Source organism: Pseudopipra pipra, unplaced genomic scaffold (assembly GCF_036250125.1).
Source record: "Pseudopipra pipra isolate bDixPip1 unplaced genomic scaffold, bDixPip1.hap1 HAP1_SCAFFOLD_243, whole genome shotgun sequence".
NCBI classification, from domain to species: Eukaryota; Metazoa; Chordata; class Aves; order Passeriformes; family Pipridae; genus Pseudopipra; species Pseudopipra pipra.
In genome coordinates this window covers 51,113-58,021 of record NW_026990722.1, presented here as the reverse complement: position 1 = coordinate 58,021, position 6,909 = coordinate 51,113, and the positions used below count along the sequence as shown (strand labels likewise).

General features: G+C 61.1%; 1 long non-coding RNA gene across 1 annotated transcript; it reads left to right on the top strand.

Moving 5' to 3' along the window:
* The first annotated feature begins 868 nt into the window (after nucleotides 1-868).
* LOC135408225 (uncharacterized) lies at nucleotides 869-1,932 on the top strand. Its single transcript, XR_010427388.1, has 3 exons — nucleotides 869-1,008; nucleotides 1,587-1,726; nucleotides 1,840-1,932. It is a non-coding gene; the product is annotated as an uncharacterized LOC135408225 (long non-coding RNA).
* Nucleotides 1,933-6,909: the final 4,977 nt, after the last annotated feature.

Here is a 6,909-nt window from a genome sequence, read left to right as displayed (position 1 = left end):
TCTCCCCGAGCCCCCCCTGCCCCCGCCCACCTCCCCGAGCCCCCTCCTCCGGAGGGGACCCTCATCCCCTGCCCCCCCCGCCTCCCCCTCGTCCCCCCCGAGCCCCCTCCTCCGGAGGGGACCCTCATCCCCTGCCCCCCCCGCCACCCCCTCGTCCCCCCGCCCGCGGAGCCCCCCGTGTGATGTCGGGACGGGCCGGAGCCCCGGCGGTGTCGGGCGGTGCTTGTGAACTGCAGGGGGGACCCGCCGAGCGGGCCCGGCCCCGTGGAAAGGGGGATCCAGGGGGGGCGCCGGCTCCGGCCCTCGCGGCTTTATTAAAGCGGCGCCCCCAAGCCCGCGGCTGCGGGGACACGGCCCGGGGGACAGGGGGACGGACGGGACGGGCGGGGGGGCAAGGACGGAGCGGGGGTGCGGGCAGGTCGGGCTGTGCAGCGGAGCAGCGAGGGGGGAGCAGGGGCAGGCAGGGGGGGCCGGGGGCAGGTGGGGGGGCCGGGCTGTGCAGGAGGGCAGCGACAGCGGCCGGGGAGAGGCGGCGTGCGGGGAGCGGGTGGAGGGTGGGGAGGAAGGGAGGGAACGAAAAAAAGGGGGAAAAGCAAAAGAAAGACAAAAACAAAAGCAAAGAAAAAGGGCCGCGGCAGCGAGAGGCTCCCGCGGCCCTGCTGCCTCCCCGCGCACTGCCCGAGCAAACGGCCGCGGGGGCGAGTTCCGGCGCTTAAATACCCCCGCCCCGACCCGCCCCCTGCCCGTCCCCGCCCCGCGCACCTGGACGGGCCCCGCCTCGCACACCTGTGCGGGCCCCGCTCCGCCCCGGCCCCGCCCCGGCCCCGCCCCGGCCGCGCCGTTTAAAGCCGGCAGAGCCGCGCTCGTCCCGAGTCTGTGGAGGAACCTCGTACCGGGATGCTGCGGGAGCGATCGGCGCGTCGGAAGACCGAGGGTGGCGATGGAGCTCGGCAGGAGGACCGGGACAAGGATCGGGGCCAGGACCGGGACCGCGACCGGAGGAGCGAGGTTGGTTTGGGGCTGGGATGGGGCTCGGCATCCGGACGGGGACCAGGATCGGTGCCGGGCTCATCCCAGCCCGGCCTCGCCGCCTGTGCCCCGGCAACGCGGGCGAGAAGAGCCGCTCCGGGCCGGGCGCTGGGGCCGAGCGCGGCGGGGCCGCTCGGGCCGGGGCTCTGCCGGGGCCCGGTCGGGGGAGAACGGCGGCGCGTTCGTCGTGTAGACGCGGAGCCGGGGCTGGGACCGGCCGGCCCCGGGACCCCCGAGGAGGGGTGCCGCCCGTACCCCCCGCGGGATCGGAGCTTCCCCGCTCGGGCACCCCCGAGGCCACCGCACCCGCTCCCGGGGCGAACATCGCCCGTCTCCCCCTTAAACGCGGCCCCAGGAGGTTCCCACCCCCAGGGCCCCCCGGGAACGAGGGATCTGGGGCCCGCCGGGGCTCCGGCCACGGGCCCGCTCCGGCCGCGGGGAGCTGGGGGCCTGCCGGGGAGGGAAGAACGGCGGCAGCCCTTTCCCCGTTCCTCCCGTGCTCCGGGACCCCGAGCAGAGCTGCTCGTTTGTCCCCGTGTCCCTGTGCCTGTCCTCAGGCGGCCCCAGGAGCTGGCACTGACCGTGCCGCGGGTCGGGCACAGGCTGCTCCCAGCTCTGCCTGCGGAACTTCGGCAATTACCGACAGCAGTTCTTTGCCCTGCCATCCAGAAGGTGCGGCTCATCTGACACCAGCCAGGTGAGACCTGAGGCTCTCCTTCCTCTCCCCCGCTTTCTCGGCAACTCGCACCCTCCCGGGGCAAACCCTCTGGTTTTCAAAATCCCGTTGAAACATTTCCTCTTGATTTGCAGACGGGGAAGGCCCTGCCTGGGAGGGAAACGGCTACAGGGGAGGAAACCAAGAAATGCTCCAACCGGATGGTGCTGCGCGAGTCAAAAGAGGGGTAAGACCGCGGGCAAATACAGTCAGGAAATGAGCTTTTATTCAATCTCTGCAGGAGCCCTTCGCAGCCACGGGCCGGAGGGAGCGCGGCCGGCTGTGCCCGGCTGGGGACGGGCACCAATTCATCGCTGCCCTGCTCAGGGAGGTTTTCCGGCCCCGTCCGGGCTTCACCCAACGGCTGCAAAGGTGCTCGTGCGGCATCCGAGCTCATTTCCAGGGATAAAGGAGCCAAACGAGTCCGGAGGGATCCCTCGCTCCGAGGCAAAGGCGTTTGGTCGAGTGTCGCCGCCTGGTCCCGCCTGCAGGGGAGCGTCTCCTCCAGGTGAGCCTTCGGAACCCAAAATGCCGGGGGGGCTCAGGTCGGGGCCGCTTTTCGGGCCCGGAGTTGGACGGAGCCCTCGGCGGCTCCCGCTTCCCGCCAGGAACGTTCTCGGGGCTCCCTGGGCAGTCCCAGCTGGGCAGGGAACGCGGGCCGGGAGGAGGCCGGAGCGACAGACAGCGACCCAGCCCTGCTTGGGCTTCCTATTGCCAGGGGATGGAGGAGCTGTGCCCTGGAGCTGTGCCCTACAGCCCCCGTGGGGTGGGCACGGGGAAAGGGCTGCCCGCGGCTCCTCAGCCGGGCGCTGCTCTGGACGGGCCCCCTGAGATGCCTCACCCTGGACACGCCCCAGCGCCAGCCCCAAAGGACCCAAAGAATCCAGCTGGCATTCGGCAGTGTCGGCACGGCGGGGCTGCAGAGCAGCGCGGGCAGCCATTCCCAGGGCCCACCTCCCAGAGCTCCCCCGCGCCCCCCACGTGTGTCCCGCCCGCCCCAAATCCCTGCCCTTCCAGCCGGAGGCCAGCAGCCAGCAGCAGCCTTAAAGCCAGGGCCATGTGCCCTCAGCGGCACTAAATCCCGAGCAAGAGCCCTCGGAGATGCCTGAAAAGAAAAGAGGGTGCTTGGAGAAAGTTGGGCTTAGATGCAATTCGCAGTTTTTCGGGGACCCAACCGCACCTGCAGAACCCGTGGACAGCTGGAACAGGTGGGTCAGAGCCGAGGTGCCCTGAAGGCAGGGCTGTGCATCCCTTTCCTCGGGGAAAAGAACTCCCCGGGGCCGCTCCCGAGGCTCGGAAGGGACAGCGGCTTCCCGCCCGGACAGACGTCCTCGCCCGTGCTCAGGGGCTGCCTCGCCCCGGGCCGGGAGCGCGTCCGGCCCCCGCCTTCTCCTGGGCCAACACATCCCCTGGAGCCCGGCCCGGGGCGGAAAACCGGCCCAATTCCAGGGAACTCGCTCAAGTCCCCCCAGGGACACCAGCGGGGCTGGGGGAGGAGGGTTATAAACAGCAAAGTCTGTGGAATATCAACCTGTCCTTGTCCCGATCCTGCTGAGCAAACCTGGAACCGTGGCTGCTTCCTGGCAAACCTGGCGTTAGAGCGGCAGCTCTGCGGGGGAACAGCCGGGCTCCAGGAGGCACTGGGAGGCTGTTCCAGCAGGAATTCGGCAAGGAGTTGCGGGCTGTAGGTAGAATTCATCCAAACCTGCAAAGCTGAGACCGGCACCCAAACCTGGGCCCCCTGCAGAGAACAATCTTTGTGCTGCCGTGTCGGCCAAAGCCGCTGCCCAACAGTCCCCTCGTTTGACTTTCTAGGTGAATTGTGCACAAGCCAGTCCCCCATTCCCTATCCAGGCTGGGAGTGCTCGTGCCCTTGGCACAGATGGCTCTGGCTGGGCAGGAACTGAGAGCAGGACGTGGGGCAGAGTGGATCAGCTGCCCAGGGAACATCCAGGAGATGAAGCTACGGGATCCTCATTCCAATCAAGGGAACACATTCTGTCTCTGGCAGAAGCCGGGAGCCAAAGCAGATCCCGCCTGGCCAGGCTGGGGGGCAGCAGTTGGATCCACTCTGGGGAAAGCCCCTGTGCCTGCCAGGAGCTCTGACTCTGTTTGTCCTGCCAGCTCTGACCAGTGTCAGGGCCACTGGGAGGGATTCAGAATCCACAGAAATCCCAAATCCTACTGAGGGACTCAATCAAAGGAAGAAAGTAATTTTTGTCATAAAAAGATTAAAAAAACTGTTAAAAATTCTAGGACAGCAATCCTGGGATTCTCAGGAAACTTAGTAGTGCTCTTGGTTCCATTTCAATGGATCTTTAGTCCGTCAATGAGCAGCTTGGAGAACTTCCCCTGGGATTTAGAGGCTGAGCAGGGTTTGCTTTGGATTGCCTGGCACCTCTGGCCCCAGCTGGTGCAAACACAACTTGGGCCAATGTGGTTAAACACACTTTCCTACAAAAACAGTTGCTGTATCCCCTAGAAACTACCCCAAGTTTGCAGACAAAACCTTCATCTCGGTCCCTCCTCAGTTATCCCAGGTTTTCCAAGCTGGTTCAAACACAACTTGGGCCAATGTGGTTAAACACACTTTCCCACACAAACAGTTGCTGTATCCCCTAGAAATTAGCCTAAGTCTGCAGCTAAAACCTTCATCTCGGTCCCTCCTCAGTTATCCCAGGTTTTCCTGGCTGGGAGCTGCAAGGAGGCTGTAAATTGAAAGGCAGAAAGAGAAGATCTGTCAGCAAAAGGCACAAAGAAGGGGACAGGTTTCAAAAAACATTTCTGCAATCTAATGAATAACTCTTTCCAGTTTCCCAGGGAGAAGAACAGGAACTCACAGCCACCAAGGCCTGACAGTCCCCTGCAGCCAGAGCTCAGCACACAGCCAGAGAGGCAATTCCAGCATCCAAAAGAAAAAAAAGAAGAAAAAAGTGATTTATTTTGGTTTAAAGTTATTTTAAGTTGTTCCAAGCAAAGCAAGCCTTGCTCTGGTTTCAGTTGGGTGAACAGGGAGCGCTGGGCACAGGGCACGTCATTAATGCCCAGGGGATGGGGCTTTGTGGGGGAGGGAAGAGCAGCTGATGGAGTTGCCCAGTCCAATTCCTGCCCCAGGCCTGACTGGCCCAGGACAAACCCTCTGGCAGGCAGTGGTTTTGTTCCCTCTCATGGTCAGTGCCCAGTGTGTCCCTGTGGGCAGTGCCAGGCTGGGGACAGGCACACGCAGCTGGCAGCACTCTCTGCCCCAAACAGCCTCGGGGGGCAGCGCAGCCCCGGGGATCGAGGGGGGCTGGAGGCGGCCCAGGAAAGGACCCCCCGCTCCCCCCGGGGCAGCTCCACAGCCCCCCTGCCCTCTCTGCCACGGGGGCCCCGCTGCTCCCCCGGCTGGCACAGAGCCCCCTGCCCATGGCTGGCAAATCAGGGCCAGGGCTCGGCCTCGCTGCAGCCGCCCCACACAGGAGCAACTCAGGGATCAGCCCAACATTTCCCTGCTTGGCCACTGCAGAGACCCTCAGTTCACCTCAACAGGTTCCTTCTCTTCCCAGCAGGTTACCTGAACTTTAACACCCACAACTGTCTGTCTGTCACCACTCATCACATCGGGTTACCTCAGTGTGTTCATTCCCTGCCCTGCAGAGAATGAAGCTCCTTTTTAACCCCCAAACTTTCCCCTTCCAGCCCACTCCTGATTACCTCTTTTTGAACACAAAATTGAGTCATTCTCTCCCTGAGTTTACCTACCTTTTAAATCCCAGAGTCTTCCCTACCTGCACACTCCTGATTACCTCTTTAGGACCTCCAAATATTCATGCTCTGCCGTGCAGATTTGCTCAAGTGGGACCCCCAAAATTTCCCTACCTCTCCACAGCTGATCACCTCATGTATACCTAAATATGTTCATACTCTACCCTACAGACCACCTCAAGTTTACTCTCAAAACTTCCCCCACCTGCTCACCACTGACTACCTCCTTTTGACCTCCAAATATTCATTCTCCACCCTGGAGGGTTTCTCTAGTTTTACCTGTCCACTGATGACTGCCTTAGTTTATCCCAAAATGTTCATTCTCTCTGCCAGACACTACCACACATTTTACCCCCAGAACCTTCCCTGGGCCCACTGTGGTGTCCACTCCTGATTGCCTCCTCTGCACCTCTCAGGATTCATTCTGGACCCTGGAGATTACCTCAGAGATTTCTGCCCTGAATCTCCCCACCTGGCCACCACTGATTACCTCAGTTGACCTCCTGATGTCCTTTCTCTCCCCTGGAGATAACCTCCTTAAAAACCCCCCAAGTTTTAACTCAAAATATTCCTTCTGTCCCCTGGACATTACCTCAAGTTTTACCCCTGTAATTTTCCCCATATGTCCACAACTGATTACCCCAGTTTACCTCAGGATGTACATTCTCTGCTCCACGTGACCTCAACGTTTACAAACACAAATTTTCCCTCCTTGCCCATCACTGACTGCCTCACTTTACCCCAAGGTATTCATTCTCTCTGCTACAGATTTTACTCCCAAAATTCTCCTTACCTACCCACATGTAATCAGCTCCTCTGTACAAATACATGTTCATTCTCTACCCTGTGGGCTACCCCAAGTTTACCCTAAAACACTTCCCAACTGTCCACCACTGAGTACCTCATTTATCCTTCAAAATATTCATTCTCTGCCCTGGACATTCCCTCAAGTTTTACCCCCAAAGGTTTCCCCTCCTGCCCACCCCTGACTGCCTCAGTGTCCATCAGGAGGTACATCCTCTCTGCTACAGGTGACCTCACTCTGGACCCACTGCATTTTCCCGACCTCTCCACATCTCAGCAACTCACTTCTACATCAAGATGTTCATTCTCTACCCAGCACACCACCTCCAGTTTACTCTCAACACTTTCCCCACCTCTCCACCACCCAGGAACTCATTTTCACCTCAGAAGATTCACTCTCTGCCCTGCAGATTCCCACAAGTTTTACCCCCCACATTTTCCCTGCAGGTCCGCAAGGTTTACCCCAGTTTACCCCAGGAGGTGCATTCTCTCTCCTCCACATCACCTCTGATTTTACAAACACAAATTTTCCCTCCCTGCCCACCACTGACTGCCTCACTGGACCTCAAAAGCCTCATTTTCTCCCCTAGGTGACATCCACACTTACCCTCACAGTT